Below are 22,654 nucleotides of genomic sequence, written 5' to 3'. Positions count from 1 at the left end.
CATTTTCATATATATCTTCCTAATTTATTTAATAATCTGCTAAATAAAGATGGGGTAACAATTGTTGGCCTCATTTCATCTATCTATCTGTCTGTCCATCCATCCATCCATCTGTCTGTCTGTCTACCTATCTACTAATTGCAGCCATGGAAGCCTAAGATGCAAGGCTATCTGAGTGGCTTGCTTGAAGCTATAGAAAAGTAGCTGGATGTGATCCCATTGTTCTCTCTGATTTCTCTCTTCCTGTTCCATCTCCTGTTTTCTTTTGACTTAGTTCTGATTGTTATGAGGAGTTAAATTGTATGCCTTAGGGACAACAGTTTATTTCTCAGCTTTTTGAGTCTTGAAGAAGAAAAACAAGATAGATACTCATTTGGACAAGATCTGGCTGCTTTCTGGTTTATGTATACTGGCATCCACTGTGTCATGAATTAGAATAATAAAGCTGAAGACACACACACACACATTCACACACATCACAACTCAGTAAGTTCACTCTTAGGTCTGGATCCAAGGGAAATGTGTGCATATGTTCACCAAGAGATATGTACAACACTATTCAGAGCAGCTATATTCATAATACCTCCAATCTGGAAACTATTCAAACATTTATTAGAAGTAAAATGATACATCAATTTTAGTACGAAAATGACTAAACTATAGAATAAATAAATTTTATCAACATAGTGAATGAAAGCTGCTATACAGAACAAAAGCACACATTGTATGATTCTGTTCAAATTTAGTATAAAACCGGTAAGATTAGCCTAAGCTGATAGAAGATAGGGCATATTAGCTACCTTTGGAAGGGATACAAGCTTGAAGAGGGGCAGATAAACTTCTAAAGTCTTGGTAATTTTCTAATTCTTGTTCTGGTTGCTGGTTGTCTGAGGATATTACTTTATTGTCTGTTCACTGATAGTGGTTTTACTATTCTACTTAGACATTGCATATCTAATAGTTTAAAATATGTATTTGCCACAACTTATTTAAATATATATGTCTAAGGATTTATGTATACCACATAAACATACATGGAGATAAATATTCTAATCTATTCCCTTAACAGTATCAAAGTAAGTCACTAGTATTAGCCAGAGCTGTATCTTTTCACTTCCTGAGCTATTGTTTTATTGCTGTCTTATCCAGCCATACCAAGATCAGTAGAATTACATACAATAGCTAGCCCTGATAAAACAGCAATTGTATCTCTTAGCAGATGTGTGCTTCTGTTCATGTTAGATAATTAGCCAGAAAATTGTTTTCATAATTATTTTATGGAGCATTTGGTGATTTAACCATTTAACTCTGATGGCTTATCCAAAAGTCATTAGACCATTTAGAGTGGTTAGAGATGGCAGTTGGTGCTGTTTCAGCACACTTAACACAACCCAAATGGCTTTGCAATTTCATGGATCTCTTCTGTGTAACCAATCATCGCAGTGGCGGGTCAGAGACAAGTTTTGCTTTTTACAAGTTTTTTTAAATTATTACTTTTTCTCTAAAGGACACGTTTAACTCTTTTAAAATGATATACAACCAAAATGAATTTTCAGCCTTGCCACTGCACTTTCTGATTAGCTGAAAGCACACACGAATCACTGCCATGGTTATTAAATCCATGTGCGGTCTTCCCTCTCTGTGAATAGGACACATTGAAAAGACAGAAATCAAGAGAAGTTACCAGAAAGGAGGCAAAAGAAAATGAGAAAGGCCCACCCAAATATGGACATACTAGAACATTTCAGTATTGTGCTACTCATGATAACCATATATTTGATAACGTGCAGTTCCAGCAGGGAATATATTCTATTTGGAGGATATGACTTATCTAAAAAAAATAAAAAACAAAACAAAACAACAACAAAAATCTCATTGCTATGTACCTGGAAAGACATTGGGTCAGTCACTGGCATAGATTGTTGGTTTGTTCTAATACTAGACTTGGGATTAGAATAACTATACTTAGTTCCTAACCAGGTTCTGCTTTTATCATGTGACCTCTCAAAGGCACAATCCTTGCTGCTAAAATGGAAACCCTGGAAATACTTGGAGTGGTTCTTAGAGCTTAGACTGGAATCAAGCAGCACATACTCACCATCTCAGTTCTGCCCTTCCCAACTTTATGACCTTGGACTTGTTGTCACTTAGACTGTCTGAATTTCTGGTTTATTTTAATAGTTCCCATCTTACCTGGTGATTGAGGACTTGTCTTACTCCATTCATGTGTCTGTAACAAACTGCCTATGGCTGGATATTTATTTCTTATAGTTCTAGAAACTGAAAAGTTCAAGATTAAGGTCCACATTCTATATCAAGAGATATTCTTGCTTGGTCCTCACATGTTAGAGAAGAGGGAAGTGGACTTGTGCCTATATAGTACTGATCCCATCCACTTGAGCTTTCACTTATCATTTAATCATCTTGTAAAGCCCCCTCCTTGATACAATCACAATGGTGATTCAGTTCCAGTGCACAAATTTTGTGGGGCATACTATTGCACGATTAGGCGAATTAGAAAACAAGAAACACAACGTCCTGGCACAGAATAAATACATTTATAGATGGCCCCTTCTGTTGTTTTTTTACCTTCAATTGGAACTACAGAGCATAAAGTAAAATTGTGTATATGAAAGTGTGACTTGAATTGTAAGTCCTTGAAAAGTTGCTTCAGTTTCCCAAGGACAATCCACTCATGATTCTATAGGGAAAAAGTCAGAAGAAATTCACCATCTAATTTACTAAGAAAAAACTCAGGTTAATGCCCCTGGGGAAGAAAATCCCACTACCTACCATCAATTAATTAAATCTTACAGGCCACTGCAGGCACAGCTCAGCTGGAAGAGAGCGACTAGATAGTTAAGTCCAAGGAAAGAACAAAAGATGGACAAGTATTGCTCAAGAAACGCATGGTCTGCCATTTTCAATGCTATCCCCTTGAGATTTACTGCTAATGGGTTTAGGGTTTCTTTTTAGAGTGATAAAAACCTTATAAAAATTGATTGTGGTAAAAGGAAATTGGTTGTGATAATGGTTGCATAACTCTATGCATCTATGAATCGCATCAAATAGTGCACTTAACTGGATAAATATTATGGTATGTGAAATATATCTCAGTAAAGCTCTGCTCAAAAACAAAACAAAAATCCCTTCTCTGTAATTCAAGTCATACCACAGTGTTCGCTTAGAAAAGGAAGGGAATGCATTTGGCTTTGGACTTAGCTTCTCTGACTCTACTTCTCTGTGTCAATGCTAACATCAACAGTTTCGGCACTGGCTAAGTGAAGGTGACAAGTACTGAAGACCCTGGCAGACAGAGTCTTAAAGGCAGAGGCCCACTTTCTTCAAGTCCAGTGATGGCTCTCTCTCTCTCTCACAGGTCCTGGGAAAACTGGAGAGTAGTCAGAGGACTGTGATGAGAAGAAGCCCAAAGCGGGCAAGGATTCCTCCTTCTCCTTAGGAGGGGATCTGTAATGGTCAGAGTACAACTTCTCCCAAGCTGTTCATTTTCACAAAGTCTCTGAAGAAACCAGAGACAGCCCTGGTGGATGATGGTGGTAAGGAGGGATATTCTATGCTCCTTACTGGCCACCCCACTACCCTTGTTCAGACGTGGGCTGGAAATTTCTGCCTCTGCTAGAGGCCAGAGTTCTCAGTATCCAGTACAAACAAGGAAAAACCACTATAAATAGTTTCATAGACATGACCAAACAAATGCTCTGCAGAAAGCACCAAACATAAACCTTACTAGATGATATTTGAGGACAGAGCTAAGACTACCAAAAGACTTTCTCAGGCAGAAATTGTGGGGGTGCTGGTCACATTTCAGCTTAAACTGTCAAAAGATTTCTTTCTCAGTGACAGTGGAGGGAACTCATTCTTTCTTTCTTTCTTTCTTTCTTTCTTTCTTTCTTTCTTTCTTTATTTATTTATTTATTTACCATAGCTAGAATGCCAATAGCTCAAGCTGCTAATACTAGCTACTTAGGAGGCTGAGATCTACTTACCCTCCAAACCCAGGCCAGGCAGGAAATTCGATGAGACTGATCTCTGCTAAACTACCAAAAAAGCCAGAAGTGGTGCCATGGCTCAAGTAGTAAAGCACTGCCTTGAGTAAAAGAAACTTAGGAACAGTGACCTGCTCCTGAGTTCAAGCCGCAGGACTAGTATCAAAAAATTACCATAAATTAATTGTACAAGATGTTTTATTATGAAATTTATATATATGTAGTTTGTTCAAATTTACTCCATCCTATATTACTTTCTTAACCTCCTTTCCTTACCTCATCCTTAAAAAAATATAGTAGGTTTCATTATGCTATTCACACACACACACACACACATATACACATACAGAAAGACAGACAGACATACTTCTACCATATGAGCCACTAACACTTGATTGAAAAGGACATCATTTCACATTCCTTTCTAAAATGACACTCTTGTTGACAATCTTTTGATCCATTTAAGGGTGGTTGGGCACTTAGCTAAGTCCATGGTCTAGTTTCTATGAATACTGCAGTTATAAGCATGGATATGCAGATCTCTCTTGACTCCCTTCCTCCCTTTTCAAAACCATTACTACAGCACGTAGGGGCAAAGATGTATTACATGTGCAACTTGTGCTCAAATGGTTAACAAATAGTACTGATGTTAATTACATGTAATTAGAAGGAAAGACAGAATGTTAAAGCAAAGCACTAAAATGACATCTGGAGAAGGTGGGTGAAGGGTCTATGAGATTCTTTGCACTAGGATTGCAAATATTTCAAAGTCAAACCATTTTAAAAACGTTGAATTTCCCAAGAGAAAAAAAATGAAAGAAATTCTATGTGGTTGGTTGCACTGAGCTTTGTCTGTAGAGATTCCAGAAGGAGAATGCAGACTCGGGTGAAGCACTTCCCGGAGAGGCTCCTCCCGCGCCCTGGACTTCATCTGCAGCTGTGGAATTCCAGAGAAATCTCTTCCATGAGGCTGCTCTGTGGGTTGCCAAACTCAGCCCATTTCTAAAGGGAGCCAACCTGTTTAATGGTTAAGAGAATGTGAACTCCTCCGTCGAGGCCCAACATTTGGAAACAATATCTAATATGATGGAGCAGCGGGAGACTGTCCAGGGAAATTACTTCCCATCCTTCTCCTGGGTTAGGCGTAGAAGAGCTGTAGCTTGTGAGATATGAACTTAAACTACAATGCTTTGGACTCTTGAAATATTTTCCTGCTAGATATGAGCCACCTCCTCCCTCTGCCTATTTTTTTCTTTCCCCGTTACACTTTTATAAGCTCATTAATTGCTTTTGCCAAGCACTCCAGGAAGACCCTACGACTAGGTCATTCATCATTGGCCAAACGATTTTAGGAGCTTCAGTGCAACATTCTGCCCTTACCTACTCAAGTTGTATTTCTAACCAGTAAAAAGAAACAGAGACAGAAGTGAAAGAGAAAAAAAAATAAGGAAAGTAAGGATGAGAAAGAAGAGCACGGGAGTTAACAGATGCTTTAGAACAATATCTCATTTAATTCTGAATCTTGGAAGATTTTCAGAAATTGCCATAAACAGATGATGGTTCAGCAATGTGAAGAAGTGACATATACCTTACAAACCACAAGAGCAGAGCAGAGATTTAAGTCCTGCTTTATTTAATGCTATACTCTAATGCTATTTGCACCTAGCTTTTAGGACACATGGAATCTGATTTCTTTTTGTTTTTCTTTTTTTTGTTGTTGTTGGTCGTGGGGCTTGAACTCTGGGCCTAGGCCCTGTCCCTGAGCTCTTCAGCTCAAGGCTACTGCTTTACCACTTTGAACCACAGTGCCACACATTGTGGTCTTTAGTGCCCAAGCTGGCTTTGAACTGGGATCCTTCTCTTTCTTTATGTTATCATAATTACTATGAATATTTTAAACATTTAAATGGGCTTCAGTCTGAAATATTTATGCATGCATATGTATGCATACAATGGGAACAAAAACTAAATTTTCTATCTGCAACTATAATATTCACAAGAATACTAACTACAAGAGCATTTAAGCATCTTCCAACTCCTAAAAACTGATGTGAATGATGATAGTAACCATTTGTTTTGGATCTGACTCCGATTTTGTCAGATTTATGCTTATTGTGTTTAAATCAACTGCATAGATTTGCTGAGGGTCACTGACACTTCTAATTTTCTAGAAAACTTATGAGAAAAAAATTGAGTGCATGGTAAGTAGTGCTGTGGCTCAAAATGGTAGAGCACTAGCCTTGAGCTAAAGAGCCCAGGTCAGTACCCAGACCCAGAGGTTCAGCCCCTTGACTGACCAAAAAATAAAAATTGAGAGTGTATGTAACTTAGAGTATACTTGTTCCTTAAGGGATACAAATAACCCTGAAAATGTAACTGCCACATTCATTGCTGCCTAACCAAGATATGGGAAGAAACTAAGTTTCCATAAATATAGGATGGCTAAGTAATGTAATATATAGTTATATATTACACATGTTACAGAAACTATGTTTCTATATAGCATATACTACATTTAGATAGTATATATTACACATATTATTTATAATATATATTTGAACCATCAAAACAAGGAAATTTTTTCATTTGTGACTTTGGAGGTGAATTTGAAGGCATTGTGTTGTGTGAAGACACAGTTATCTTTACTGGTACTATTTAACCTCACATGTAGCTTACACACACACACACACACACACACACACAACTCACACACACACACACACACACACAACTCATAGAGGTAGAGAATAGAAAGGAGGTTGCCATGGGCAAGGATATGAGAGAAATGTGAAAAGTTGGTAAGAGATTATAAACATTCAGTTGTAAGAGTATTTCTAAGTGTCTCATGTACTGCTTGAGACATAGTTAAAAAGTTGACCATGGGGAATTGTTTTCTACAGTACATATATTAAAAGTCTTTGTGCTTTATGCTTTAAATTCATATACTCTCAAATTTGTCCAGCATACTTCCATAAAGTTGAGAAAAATAGTTTTTCAAAAAAAGGTATTTTTAATATCCTGGATTGAATCTTGTCCTTCTTATGAATTCATGTGTGGAAGCTTTAATCCTCACTATCTTGGAACATGCCTATTTGGAGAGAGGGCCTCTGATGAGGTAACTAAATTAATGAGGCCATCGGCATTGGTCCTAATTCTGTCTCCCTCATGTAATGAGATGAATATAGGACATGTGAACAGTCACCAAGGATTTGAATGCACAGTGAAAGGGCCAGACAAGAACCTATGTAGAAGGCAGCCATCCTTAGGCCAAACAGGGAATAGGTTTGCATTTGTAGGTGGTGGGGAGGAGGAATGGATTCAAAGATCTTTAACAAGGAGCAGACTTAGAACTCAACTCCCAGAAGATGCAGAAATAGCATCTTCAAAGCCACATGCCTTACCTAGCCCAGCCTATCTTTGCATTAGAAAGGTAGGCAATAGGATTCCAATACCTACTCCCTGAAGATTGATAGAAAAGATGTTGTAAAGAAAGTGAATGACGATATTTCTTGAAGCAAAGTCACAACTGAGTAGGTTTTGGGGAGGTGTGGAGCCAAGGCTTATGCACGGCTGTAGGGAGACAGTTCTCCCACTCTGAGTCCAGCCTGCCCATGCTTTCCAGTGAACCAAGAGAGATCAAGAGAGCAGGACTCACTGTGGCTGGGTGGATCCCCACTTCCATTATCATGCAATAGCATCAAGAAAAGCAGGGAAAACATGAAGAAAACAATATCTTTCTTCTTGAAGGAAAAAAAAAAGCATTTTCTATTGAACTCCTCTTGTACTACTGACCACCTCAGTATGGATTTCCTAGGGCAAATCCTTGGTCCCAGTGCTTTTGTTTGTAATGCCACGTTGTGATTCCTAGGCATCCCATCACCTTTATCTGGGTGGATGCCAGTGACATCTTCACCCTGATTCCTTAATGACTGATTTCCTGTTCTTATCTCCATGTGAAATGACAGTTTTTCTTCTTGGCTTGCTTTCCCAGGAGCCGGAAATGCTGCTGTCTGACTTCTTGAACTAGCAAGTTCACTATCAAGACAACACAAACACAGCTTGCTGCTGAGGACATGTTGGCTCCCTTGTAACTGGTGTCCTTTATGAGAGTGCCTTAAACAGTGATCATAGGAAGACAGGAGAGAGGTATAAAAAGAACTATGTGTAGTTGTTTGGGGTGAAAAGATCAGAAAAATCTAACGAGTCCTAACACAGCATAACTAAGCTTCACAGGCACATAGACAAATAAGCTGATGTTTTAAAGTAAAACAAAACAAAACAAAAAATATGCACTAATATAAAATGTGTTCCAATGAAGAGATGTGCTAAGTGCCTTTCAAGATGATAAATAAGGGAGAGTGGGAATTGCCCTTTTTAAGGGTTTAGGAATTGTTATCTCACTCTTGTAAAGGAAAGTAAGTCTGTTCTTAAGAAAACTTGTAAGACAATCTTCTCTTTAAAAAGAATGCTCTGAAAACAATTAAGTGTCACAAAACTTTGAAAGAACTAAGATCAACTTTGTGTTTGACAAAGCTAATATAAGAATGGTAATCAATCCCTTGGCAGTGGAAATTTTAAATTTAAAATAAGCTTGCACAAAGTGTTTGAACCTTCAAACACTTTATGCTTAAGAAATTAATGGGTCCCCAAAGAAGTCACATGTCCCTTTTCGTTTCTGGAATATATACTTCAGTTGCATTAATCAACAATGCAAAATAACTGACATCAGCCAATTCCAAGTCACATTTCCAAATGGCCCTTCTCTCCAGCAAGCTTATCCTTCTCAGAGAGCTAATTGAGATTTATATAAGCATGAATAAAGATTTGGTGAGGCTGGATTTCCCAAATCATTATCACCATTATCTTGCCCCCGGGATGCTTTACTTTCCCTTCCTCCCTCCTGTTGTCATTTCTGTTGAGTGTGACAAACTATGGCTGATAGAAATACTGAGTTAAAATTCCTCTTCTGGAGCTTTTATGAAGAATCCAGAACACCCCACCCAACAGATGACTATTCTTTTACAGCAAAATTGAATTTTATAAGAATTTTATTTTGTGTTCTCCAGCTGAAGGAACCCCTAACCTCCTACATTTTCTGCTCTAAGCAATAATAATAATAGTAATAATAATAATGGTAAGAAAAAGGAGAAGAAGAAGAAGAAGAAGAAGAAGAAGAAGAAGAAGAAGAAGAAGATAGGAAGAAAGGAGGAAAGTTCATGACATCCTTTCTCTTAGATGTGATCCTCTTTATAAACTGTCTGGTACTTTCATTATGTCTGCCTTCAGTTTTATTACTACTACAGTTTCTGGCTTCATATAAATTTGTTTCTCTGAGAAAGTGTCTCCAAGGTTCCTCCCTCTTTCTCTTTCTCTGTCTCTGCCTTTTTCTTTCCTTTTGCTTTATTTCTGCTTCTATCTGTGTTTCTCTCTTAGAAATGAAAGCCTTAACCATAAAACACTCTGAAATTTATTATGTAGTGCTCACAAAACAAACAATTCGTATAATCCCATTCCTTAATTCCAGCTATTCAGGAAGCGAAAACCTGGAGGATCCTGGCTTGATGCCTGCTAGGACGAAAGGTTAGTAAGCCTTTCATCTAAAAACAATATTGTGGCTGTAGATGTAGAGGTTCAGGGCTGTAATCCTAGCTACTAAGGAGGTCATGTATAGGACTGTGGCCTAAGGCCATCTCTAGATCACAAGTTCCAGATCCTTTTTCTATAAAGCAAATAAGAGCTTGGGGTTATGGCTTAGTAGTAGAATGCCTAGCAAGCACAAGACCCTGAGTTTAACTCCTAGTACTAGCAGAAATAAGACTAACAAACAACAAAACAGGTTTTCATTTTGGTATTTGCCAGTAGCCATCTTTATCTAATGGGAGAAGATTTCTCCTTTTTATCAGTGGTCCTGACAATCTATGTATTACAAACATAGCCATCTTGCCTTGAAGCTTTGTCATGCATTCAGTTAGGCCTTGAATCAGTTGCTCCAGCAGCTTTAACCTTTGCATTCTTATGGTTCATCATTTACAGAAATAATTACAAATCATTACCTACAGCAGTTCTAGTATTTATAGGTCAGGTATATTTCCAGAGAATTTGTATCATGAGAAATTTATGTGATACAATACATGGACAATACTCTAATCACTACTGGAGTTTAAAAATACATGTCCTCAAAGATCAAAGTGTCAAGTGCCAATAGCTCACGATGGCTCATGCCTGTGATCCTAGCTACTCAGGAGGTTGAGATCCAAGGATAGAGGCTCAGAGCCAGCCTGGGCACCATAGTCCATACAGCTCTTATCTCCAATAAACCACCAAAAGACTGGAAGTGGCACTGTGGCTCAAGTGGTAGAGCACTAGCCTTGAGCTGAAGAGCTCAAAGTTCAGACCCAGAATTCAAGCCCTATGACCAGCAAAAAGACAAATCAAAGTGCTAAAGATTTGGTCTCTGGCTTGCTGCTCTTGGGGAATGATAGAATCTTCAGGAGATGAATAAAAGGTTAATGAATTTGTGCCCTGAAAGGGATAAAGGGACCTACATCTCATCTCTTCTCTCAATTTTCACTACCTGAAAGTGAGGTGAGTGTTTTTTGTTGCTGTTGTTTTGTTCTTGTTTTTGCCAGTCAGGGCCTGAGCACTATCCTTGGGCTTTCTCAAGACTAGAGTTCTACCACTCTAGCCATGGCATCACTTCCAGCTTTATTCTAAGCATGTGGTACCAAGGAATCGAACCTAGGTCTTTGTGTATGCTAGGCAAGCACTCTTACCAATAGGCCAAACTCCCAGTCAGAGTTGAGTTGTTTCACCATATTACCTCACAATGATGTTCTGCCACAGGCCAGAAGCAACATGACTAACCCATCATGGACAGATGCTTTTAATACTGTGAGCCAAGATAAACCTTTTCTCTTTATAAACTAATCACCTCAAATATTTGTTACAGTGGCTGCAAGTTGACTAATAGTAGTCCCACCTGTGTTGAAACCTGCTCACCACCAATAAGCAAGCAGATGGCAAGCAGATGTCTCACATACAAGTCTTCGTACACCCAGTTGGATTTTTCCCTGTCGAGAATCCAATAACCAGAAATCCATGATTCAGCTGTCAAGGTTGATAAGCTCCCACAGTCTCTCCTTGCTGCCCTTTGCTTTGCTGTCATCAGGAGACTTGAATGTCTTCCTGTAGCTCCTGAGGAGGAAGAGGAGCCTTTCGTGTGTCCTTTCTGTGCCTTGAATGTAACTTTTATTGGTATATTTTGGTTACTTCCTTTATAAGATAGCAGATATCCAAAAAGGCAGAATTGGCTGTGACTGTCTGCCCGAATAACAACATCTACAGAGAAAGTAGGTCCAAAAGAGAAACAGGCTCAAGGTCTTCACTGGAATTAGAAAGGAATTTGATAAAAGATCTGTGCGGGCAGAGGTAGGTTTAGACATCCTGGCATTCATGTATTAAGGAGGAAACCTGAGCATTCAGCTACCCAAATTGGCCACAAGCAAAGCTCAACACTTCCCCAATCTCTGGGAAAATGAGATGTTACATGTTCTTAGCAGGAGCTGACAATTAAGCTGAGTGAACAATGGTGCCAGGCAGGGAAGTGGCGGCCCATGCTGCTCAACCTCATGCCTCCGGTGCTCGCTGAGTGTGAGGCCGAGGGCCAAAAGCTTTCAACCACCCAAGAAGCTGGCGATCCTGAAACCTACAACCCTATGGCATGTTATTCTGTTTAGTATCATGGAAGACTCCCTGTTCCTTCCAACAATTTCCTCTGGCATGATAAGGGTTTTCATGAGGTGCCAGGGGAGGTATAATTCATTAGAATCAAGTAATGATTTGTAATATTTAAACTATTCCATTAAATCAGGAAGCAGGTCAGAAACTAACCTTTAAATACAGCCAAGGGAGAAAGTCAGCCCATCAGCTTAAAATATTTTTTTTTTGCAGGAAGCATGGAGCATATAATTAGCTGTAATTTCTGCAAGTGCAGTCAGGAAGCTTTATTTTTTTGGCTGATAGGCAATGTTATCTCCTGATGCCCTGGGAAACCAAACGCTGGGGTTATGTTCTTGGCTCCTTCATAGAGCCTAGTGGGTGGCTTTAGGGGGAAAACTGGGCAAAGGAGGGAAGAGGGAAAAATGGGTGAAGTGGACCTGGATGAGTTTCGGGGCAGGATTGGGGTGACAGCCTCCTCGATTCTTTTGTTAGATTACTCTGAATTTTGAGACTAATATTGAAATCTATTCTAATTTCCAATGTGATCATATCCCCCAAGACATTTTTAATGCTTAATATATTGGGCAAATGTTATATATCTTGACTCCTGCTGTTAGTTGTGGAGGAAGTTAAATGTGCTACTGTTAAAGGATCATTTTTATTTTGGGCTGTTTGAACAAGCAGAGATTTTTTTTCCAATGGGCAAGTCTCAGTCTGGCAGAGGCATTAAAAATTAGTAAAGGTGGAAATGCTTTGAAACATTTGATCTCTTCTCAGGGAGGCTGAGCAGAGAGGAGGGGAGTCTCTCAGGAAACCTTGCTGTGTGGAAGCTTATACACCAACAATGAGGTTTTTTTTCTTAATGCCTCCTGTGGCCTTGAATTCTCCCCTCTAGTCAGGCACCAAAGGAGAAAACACCTAGTTCTCTTCTCTGACATTTGATCTGAATCTCCAAAGCCATTTGGGGAGACTGGGGAAGCTAAGATTAGGGAAAGACGGGAAAAACAGCAATGTGGCAATAAATAAATCTGATTTTCTTTTCTTTTTCTGTCCATTCCAGCCAAGGATGCTTTGGTTTACTGGGAAGTGATTTCTATTGCTTTTGTTTTGCAAGAGATTGTCAAACTCTGGATCCTTTTGCCCTCTGAACCAGACCAACCAACTAATCATGTACACATGGATGAGCTAACATACAACCCAGCATCTGTAAAGGAATGATCTCTTCTAATTATTTATCAGGTTTAAGCAGTGTATCAAATCTCTTTTCAAACTAATTCCTACAGTTCATTTGGGAAAGACGATGTATGATTTTTAAAGGATTTAATCTTTTAAAAATAAATGTACTCTTAGCCAACCACCAGAAAAATGGGGGCGGAGAAGCCTGTGCTATTTCTTTTTTCTGCTTCCTGAGATGATCTCCCTTTGATGGGGATCACGTCCAGATGTGTGTTATACTGATATTCCCCAGATAACACGTCTTGAATTACAAACTCGGGCATCTTCCAGGTACTGTGAAGGAAAGGATAAAGCAAGGTGAACAAACACTCATTAAATGAGAAGTGGAAAAGCGCATGGTATCCTTCCAGGGGCTTCCAACACCAGCATTTATCCTACAACATCCACAGTATCCACATAATTGCCTGCAAGCTCTGACTTGGTCAGATAAGTCTGCTTGCAGCCTCATAAAAACAGCCCCAGACTATTTTTCAGAAGGCTCCCATCCATCTCTTCCACAGTATCTGCTCATCTCTAATGTAACAGCTCTGTGCAGTCCTCCAGAGCCAGAGCCGCATTGTCCCGGCTATGAATAAATCATTAACCCTATTTTATTAATAAGGCTAAGCTAACAATACATCCATCCTGGCCCTGCTCTCTCTTCCTTTCCCGCAGAGCATCAGAAATGAGCACTACACTCTCTTCCTGTGCTGAGCTGCAAGGCTGCACCTTACAGGATCTGGGGTCTGAGGCACAAGGAAGCTTCAGGAAAGAGTCAGCTTTCAAGAGTGACAGTTATCTAGAACATTCTCTGCCTCCGTGATATCCCATGAGGTGAGTTAGCCATGCAATATCCCAGGGAGAGGGTATAGCTAAGAGAGAGAGTTCAGGAATGACTCACTGTCAGCTGATTTTTTTTAATGAAGTAACTGAGATTGATTTTCTATCTATTCCTTAAGAAATAATGCTTTATTATCTTATCCCTTCTCATAGTGTGACCTTAGATCTTCTCCCTTCTGCCCTGGGGAAACAAATGGAGATAGACTATAACCTTTGCTTCAAGATAAAAAGAAACTTAATCATCTCTCCTCAGACCTGATAGTTTGATTTTCTGAGTTCTATTTCTTATTGTATTCGTTTGTTTGGGGAAATGTGGGACCCCTGGCGAAAACTCAAATAAGCAATAAAGAAGGTGAGAAGTTGTTGACTTAATGGAAATGTAAAGAACCAAGTTGGTCTTAAGGCTTGGGTTGAATCTATGACTTAACAATGTCTTCTGTCTTAAGACTTCATTTACAGGCAGTCTGTCTCACAGGTTTCCCTCCTCTTACTAGCAATCTGTTGAAGCTTTCAGAGCCTTCTCTGTCTCTGGATTAGCTGAATAATTTTAGAGAATGGTTGTACTTAGCATTTTCCTGGGAAATCTGAAGAGGAGCTCCATCCTGAATATTTCAAGCTTCCCAAGGCCTGCTCTTTCCATCCTGTCCCCACTTAGTCTATGATAACCAGTATCCATCCAGGCCTCCACCTGTAGCCTTGGAGTCATCCTGTGTTTTTCTCGTTCCTTTACTTCCCTGCACCAAACCACCCAGCAAATCCTATTAGCCCATCTTCAAAATGTATTTTGGTTTAACAACTTATTTCTAACACTCCTACCCTAGTCTGAGCCACCATTTTCTTTTGCCTGGTCCAGTGCAGAAGCCTTCTGACTTCTTTCCCTACTGACATTCTTGCTCCTCTAAAAATCCATTCTCCACACTTAAATAGTACTATCATTTTCCAATGGACACAACAAGATTGTGCTGTTAACATTCCACCAAGTAGTTTTTCTTACTACTGTGAAGGCTGGGATTCTGATATCAAAATGTTATTAGGTTGAATCCTTTTAAAATTAAGGGTAGAATATGTTCCATGCTCTCTCGTGGTTGTGGTGAATGCCAGCAAGTCAATTTTCCTTTACATATACCAATGTTACTCTGTGTTCTATTTCCATCATCCTATGGGCTTTTCCTTGTGTGTCTCTATGTTTGAATTTTCCTGTCTCATAAGGATATGAATCATTGGATTAAGCTAGTAAGACCTTTTGAACTTGATTCATCCACAAAGACTCTAATCCTCAAATCATTGAATGTTTGACCTTGAATCAACTCTTAAATCCAAAATCTCATCTAAATATAATCAAGTCACAATCTAAAACTTCAGCTCCCCAATTATCTCAATCACAAATTGGATAGACTTCTGTTTGTAGTCTGTGCCAACTCAAAATTTCTCTCCTTCTATAGACCTGGGGAATCTACAGTCAGGGTATCTGCTAGCAAAACACATTTATCTATGGGATGCACTCCAAAAGGGAGAAACTAGAAGATAAAGGTAAGTCATAGTTCCAAAATAAGCCTACTGTGTTCAAAATACAATAATAATTCACTATGGCTCAACACTGTCTTTTGGGCCATCCAGAGATAGGCTGTGTGCAGCAATCTAAATCCTAGTGGAGTTCTAGATGAGTCTGGATCCCTTGCATGTGAGAATAAAGGCATCTAAGGGAGAAAATAGAGAATATCTGAGAGCAAATGCCCTATTATGTCATCGGGATCATCCCTGCATTGTCCTTAGCCATGTTTGCTGTAGTCAACATTCTGGTGACTGTAGATCTACCCTAAGAGCCAAAAGAAAAGAAAAGAGGAGTTCTTTGGCCAGTAAAGAGCTTTTCCTTATGATTAGGATATAAACAGGACCAGCCTCATGACAGAGCAACCTGGGCAGATATACAAGACTCTTCCTTAGAAGTACCCACAATTGGTCCAACATTCTGTTTTTTTTTTATTTTGAAATTCCTAATACTGAGTGAAGTTCCTGTATTTTAATTTTCCATTTATTTCCATAATTATATAACTAAGTCTGAGTGTAAGACACTTTCCTACACATACTTAGAACAACTTGGTTAATGCGTAAGAAAAAAAAAATACTAGAATTTGTCTCAGATTGTGGACAGCTATTTCTGAGATGTGAAAGTACAGTAATTTTAAATTTTCTTCTTTTGACTGTATTTAATTATTTTCTATTATAGTCATGCATTGCTTATTTAAGGAAAATGATTTTTTGAAGAATACTGTGCTATGTTATCAATTTGGAAAGATCACAGAAATAAATTTCTTGGAAAGTATCCTTCTGCACCAACGGTACTCACTGGATAGTATGTTGAAAATAAATTATACAACTTGTGAGTATGAATGGGAGGGAAGTATTGGGAGAGAGCAAAAGAAGGGATGACATCATCCAGAAAGAAATGTGCTCATTGCCTGACTTATGAAATGATAAATCCTATGTATATCACCTCTATAATTAACAATAAAAATTGAAAATTAAAAAAATTTCTTTTCAATATCAACCCTAAAAAAGAAAAGGGGAAATATCATTTTACCTTGTAGCCATGTGCTGAAAGTCTTTTTTTATATGTGGGGATTGTTGGGTAGCGGTAATCCCTATGGAGGGAGGCAAATGCTCCCTTGTGTGTAGCTGATCCGGAAAGGAGATTTATGAGGTGTCTCTACACAACCCTATCCAAACCCAAGGAACAAAACACGGAACACACCTGCACTGCTCACGTCTGTTTCTTCCTGAAGACTGTTTTCCTGTTTTTTGTTTCTGTTCCAGATTGCCAATATGTCAGGTTGCTGAACAAAACCTATAGAACTTTACCAATGGGCCACAGTGTGTAGTTATGGGTTCATTGTTGCCTGTCAGGTGTCTTTAGTGCTTCATACCTTTTAAAAAAAAATTTAGATCAATTGTCCACCTTCTATGTAAAACTTAACTCTGCTCGACTCTGAGAAATCATCCTTCTAATATCCCAAGGCAATGAAGGATACTCAGTAAGGAATTCTCTAGCTTCTCTCTTTAAGCTTTTCTTTAAAATATCTCCCTCTCCTAGTCTTTCTACCATTCACCTTCAAAATAAAGTCATGTTTTTCTTTTCATATGATAACAAGATGCCATCCTTACTTGGAGCATATTTTCAAGATGAGAAACTCAAGATAACCCAAATTCAATTCTGTTTCTTGAAATATTCCTTCCATGATTTGAAAAATAAAAACCAAACCCAAACTTTGATTCATTTTTGAGTATAACTTTCTGAAGTTTAGTTGTATCTACTGTGTAAATGCTAGTTAATATGCTTTAATCTATTTATCAGGTAGCTCTTTTTTATTTGCCTAAGCTTAGAGATCATTTTATCTTTTTTTGTGTGGGGGGGTCATGGGGCTTGAACTTGGCCTGGGCGCTGTCTGTGAGCTCTTCAGGTCACGGCTACTGCCCTGCCCTTGAACCAATTCTCACTTCCTGTTTTCTAGAGGTTAGATGGAGTCTCAGGTCCTTTTGTGCCTGGGCTGGCTTTGAACCTTGATCCTCAGATCTCAGCCCCCTGAGTAGCTAGGATTACAGGCATGAGCCACTGTGACCAGTGAGATTGTTTTCTCTTTCTGTCAATGGTATTATCTTGGCTCCTTCCAAAGATGGTCTTCAATAATCTGTGCCTTTAGATGATGTAGCAATTTTTCTGCTTTTGGACTCAGGGATTATGAATCAAGAAGTCCATTTACTGATATCTACATTAGCTTCATGATCATATCGTATGAAGAGAGAAAGGGAGGCATGTTTAATTTCCAGCCAAAATGGCTAACATTTGAGCCAAGCAAGTGGAGGCAACATGAATAATTCGTGTCAAGCCATCAACTCTTACTATAAGACAAACTCCAAATGAGAGTACAGAACCATTCAGCTGAGCCCAGTCAAGTTTAGAAAACTACCATAATAAGATAAAAACAAAGGTTGTTCTAAAATCTTTTGTTTAGGACTGGTTTGCAGTAATAGACGCTAGCACTTCAGTACAGATATAGTCTAAAATGCAGAATGTCATTTAGATGTAATTTGTTTTGATTGGTATGAATGCCTTATCTGATACTGAAGTAATTAGTAAATAACACGATGAGTTGTTTCTTCCAAGCTTTTAGGTTGTTCTGTAAGAATATTGTTTCAATCCAGCCTTTCTTTGATTTGTTGTGATTCTTGGTCCTTATTAAGAAAGTTTCGACCTGTGCCAAGGAGGCCCAGTGTATCTCCTATTCCTTCTTGTAAAGTTTTCAGGGTGTCAGCTTTTACCTCCAGGTCTTTGATCCATTTGGAGTTAATTCTAGTGCAGAGTGACAAAGAAGGATCCAACTTTAGTTTTCTGCAGGTGCTTAACCAGTTCTGCCAGCACAACTTGTTGAAGAGGCTGTCTTTCTTCCATTCTAGCTTTTGTATGGCAAAGGACATAGCTAGTAAATTAAATAGGAAGCCTACAGAGTGGGAGAAGATCTTCACCAAGCAAACAACGGACCAAGGCCTCATATCTAAAATATATCAACAACTCAAAAAATTGAATCACTCCAAAACTAAAAGTAACAACCATCCCATTAAAAAAATGGGCCAAAGACTTAAAGAGAGTCTTCTCTGAAGAAGAAACAAAAATGGCCTATAGACACATGAAGAAATGCTCAACATCTCTGGTCATAAAAGAAATGCAAATCAAAACAACTCTAAGATTCCGCCTCACTTCAGTTAGAATGGCCAGGATCAGGAAAATGAATAATAACAGATGGGGGAGGGGATGTGGCCAGGATGGATCACTACTACACTGTTGGTGGGAGTGCAAACTCGTTCACCCACTATGGAAAGCAGTATGGCAGTGCCTCAAAAGGCTAAACATAGAACTCCCCCATGACCCAGCAATTCCACTACTTGGCCTTTACCCAACCATCCAAAATCTAGGGCATACTAAATCCACTAGCTCAACAATGTTCATTGCAGCATTATTCACCATAGCAAAGATATGGAACCAACCTAGATGTCCCTCAGTTGATGAGTGGATCAACAAGTTGTGGTATTTGTACACAATGGAATTCTATGCTGCTGTCAGAAAAAATGACATCGACCCATTTGTTAGGAAATGGAAAGACTTAGAAAAAATCATATTAAGTGAAGTAAGCCAGACTCAAAGGAACTTAGGCTCAATGGTTTCCCTCATTTGTCATAATCAGTAGAAACCTTGGGCTCTACTAGCAGAGATCTGCAATAGAGCAAAACCTTGATGTATAAGGCCATATAGTATGAAGCTAATTGAAAGGACCTCCAGGATACTGAAACAAAAGCCATATAATGAATGATTGTTGTCCTTAATGTACTATGTTATCTTTCATCTCCTTTGTCTCTTGGGTATCTCATATTGTTACAGTATCTCACTTTGTTATCTGATATATTGAATTTATTTGTATTTGGTTATTTGAAATTTGATAGGGAAGGGGGGAAAACCAAGATGGGTGGTGGGTGGTGGGTGGGGGGGAGGGTGATGGGTACCAAGACATGTGAAAGGGTATCAATGTATGTGAATTAATGCACCTTCTATCTGGCAAATATCATGTAACCCTTTTATTAATTACAATAAAAAATTATAAATTAAAAAAAAACAAAAAACAAAAAAAACCAAAAGGACAAAAAAAAAATATTGTTTCTAACCATGTGTCCCAGGCTCTTGAAAGGAATACTCTACAGTGCATGCCAAAGGGGAAAATACCAACTTGAAGGACTGAATGAAACAAGCCACCAGCTGCCATATTTGTTAGCATTTTGAGGAACCAAAATCTTAGTGAAATTTCAAGTGCTATCCATTACCCAGGCTAGACCATACTATTGTGTTAACATTGAGAATCAGAATCCACATGTTCTTACTTAAACAAATACTTTCAAAGAATTTCTGTTGTGTCTTCAATGAGATTCTCATGTCCACTCTTGACAGAGATCCCCTTTCTCTGCCATTCTGTCATCTGATTATCCTGCCATGACCTCTCAGAACTGTTGCTCTTCTCTTTGCTGAGGCACCAGACTCATCTACATGCCAGACAGTCAGAAATCTTGCTTTGGTCTATATTCTGTGCATCTTGGGCACAAGGTTTTGCAAAGATTTCCTATAACACACTTCTCCCTAGCTAATCTCAGGACTCATAGGAACGCACTGTGCTCACTGACATACATCTTTTTTTAAAAAAACCCTTATTTATCGTTATTGTAAAGCTGATATACATAAATTGTAAATCAGATAAAGAGTACATTTGTTTTTGAACAATGTCACCACTTCTTTTGCTCTCTCCAAGATTTTTCCCTTCTGTCACAAAACATGAGTTCTATATTGCAGTTCATTTTCAACTTAGGGTCTAGTGAGAACCACTTCTGTATTTGTTCATCCTTTTCTGTGCCCCCTTTATCCTCCCAAAGACAGATAAACAAAAATGACAAAAAGAAATGAAAACAAAGACATCAACAAAGAAAAAAAAAACTTTTATTTCCATTTCCTGGAATTCATTATGATAAAATACTATTTTATATGATCTGATGCATGTAGCCATTAAACCTTTGTGTTCCTCTCCTAAGAATATTCTCCTTTATTCTCACTCTGTGTGAATACCTAGAAACCTGTAAAATTTATCATATCCCAATGTATTTCTCTTTTACCCTCCCCCACAGTGTGTTTAGTTGTAGATTTATGATTTACAGGCACATTCTATTTATCACACATGAGGGTAAAATACAACCTATGTTTCTTTGGGTCTGACTTACTTCACTTAATATTATTTTTTCCAAGTGTTTCCATTTCCATTTCCATTTTCTTACAAATGGTACAATATCATTCTTTCTGATGAATGAGAAGAATTCTATTGTGTATATATATGTATATATATACACGTTTGTGTATGTACACACACACACACACACACACATCACATTTTCTTGATCCCTTTGTTCACAAAGAGGCATTTGTGTTGATAACATATCTTGACTATGGCAAACAATGCTGCAATGAACAAGGTTGTGATAGTAGCTTTAGTGTGGCCTCATCTGTGTTCTATTGGCTAAATGCCCAGGACTTGCTACATCATGGAAAATGAGCATGCTTCTTCATGAACACTGTAGGACACATACCTTTTACACTCAGGACAGCACTAGTCACCATAATCCTGAAGTTCTACCAGCCCACACTGGTAAGATTTCTTCTTCCCTTCAGTAAAGTTTGTCCCATTCCTGGTAACATTTTCATTCGGTCGACTTAGACACATTCAGGAGGTATGGCTTGTAATCATAAACCTAACTTGGATTCTAATTGGAACTTCCTCTTAATCTGTTTTCTGCTACAACAGAATTCCTGAGACTGAGTAGTTTATAAAGAACAGAGATTCATTTCTTTTAGTTCTGGAGACTGGAAAGTATCAAAGTGTTGGCAACTGATGAAGTACTTCTTGTTATGGGCTGGCAAGAGAGCAAATGTGCAAACTAGAATTTCTCTTCCTATAAAACCCCATCATGCAGACACTCCCCTTAGGACCTCCTCCAAACCCAGTATCTACCATAAGCCTCACCTCCAAATACCATCAACATACATAGTGTGTGGATTAAGTTTCCAATACATAAATTTGGGGAGGATCCATAAAAGACTGAAACATAGTAAACAAATGTGACAAATGCACAAAACTGGAGACAAGATATAGGCATAAAATTTGCACTGATTTTTCTCTAGTAAGAAGTGCTGACAACATATAGTGGAGGCCAGAGGCCAGATAGAGTCCCAGCACACTCATTTGTGGAATAACTCAAGAAGTTAGACTTAAATCATGGAAGGCAGAGACATCATCCTAACTGTCCTTTCCACCACTTTTTGTCTTCTGCCTTCATCAGTTTTGATGGTTTGGAGAAGAAGACAAAGGTTTAAGGTTTGTTTCAGAAAAGGACTGGGGGACAAGCTGTTTTTGAAAGCGGGAAGGATTATCCAGCCTGGTAGAAGCCAGTACTAGGTAAGTGGATAGAAGAACTATCTGGATTGAAATCTAAATGAGACAATATTGCATTGGGGACATCTTGAAAGAGACCGCCCAGTAGTTTTTCTATCTAAGCAATTCATTGCACTTATGAATCAGGACAAAAACAACAAAGAAACCAAAGCAACATAGACTATATTACTTTCTGGCTAAAATATCTTCATGGGGTTTCATTAGTTTCAGAAAAGTTCAAAAATCCCCAAGCATAGCCTTCAGCCTCCTCCAGAAACTTACCTCTTTTCCAGCTTTAACTCTTACCCTGTGCCTTTCTTCCTGTCCTTTCAACAGATGTTTCGTACATTTTCAGATACAATTTTCTCATAGATTGAATAAGACGCAGACCAGGAGAGAGAGGTGAGGTGGGTGTCATGAGCATAAATAGACATAACACAGATAATACATGAAACCTGCCTGCATAGCTGGTCCCAGGCAGACATGAAAATCAATGTAGAAAGCACAATTTGCTTATGTCTAAAGAAGAGCATGTATAAAGTAATTTAAAAGATCTATGTTTGAGCCTAGGATCTAACAGATTTGTTACTGAGTCATTTAACTTTCTAGGTCTCAGTTTTGTTCCTTAGCAAGATATCTACCTTCTTTGTGGGATTTCTATGAAGACTAAATGAGCAACAATAAGAAAAAAGCTTAGCACAAAGTTTAGTAGGGAATAGATAATTCAAAAACTTTTTAGCCTTCATCATTGTCCTTACCAGAAACATTGTTATGCATGTCTAAGATTCAAATTAGAGCAGGTAACTGGTAATGATAATGTTTAAACTGCAAAATAATCCCCAGTCTATATTTTTATTT

The 22,654-nt window shown here is 38.5% G+C and overlaps 1 long non-coding RNA gene across 1 annotated transcript; it reads left to right on the top strand.

Annotated features, from left to right (window-relative positions):
• Window positions 1–8,008: 8,008 nt before the first annotated feature.
• On the top strand, window positions 8,009–12,918 carry LOC150063350 (uncharacterized). Its single transcript, XR_016535414.1, has 4 exons — window positions 8,009–8,153; window positions 9,532–9,587; window positions 10,957–11,122; window positions 12,787–12,918. It is a non-coding gene; the product is annotated as an uncharacterized LOC150063350 (long non-coding RNA).
• Window positions 12,919–22,654: the final 9,736 nt, after the last annotated feature.

The sequence above is a fragment of the Megascapheus bottae genome, chromosome 5 (genome assembly GCF_031878675.1).
Source record: "Megascapheus bottae isolate mThoBot1 chromosome 5, mThoBot2.hap1, whole genome shotgun sequence".
In the NCBI taxonomy this organism is placed as follows: Eukaryota; Metazoa; Chordata; class Mammalia; order Rodentia; family Geomyidae; genus Megascapheus; species Megascapheus bottae.
The sequence above is the reverse complement of the archived record's forward strand: the minus strand, read 5'-3'. Positions and strand labels throughout refer to the sequence as shown.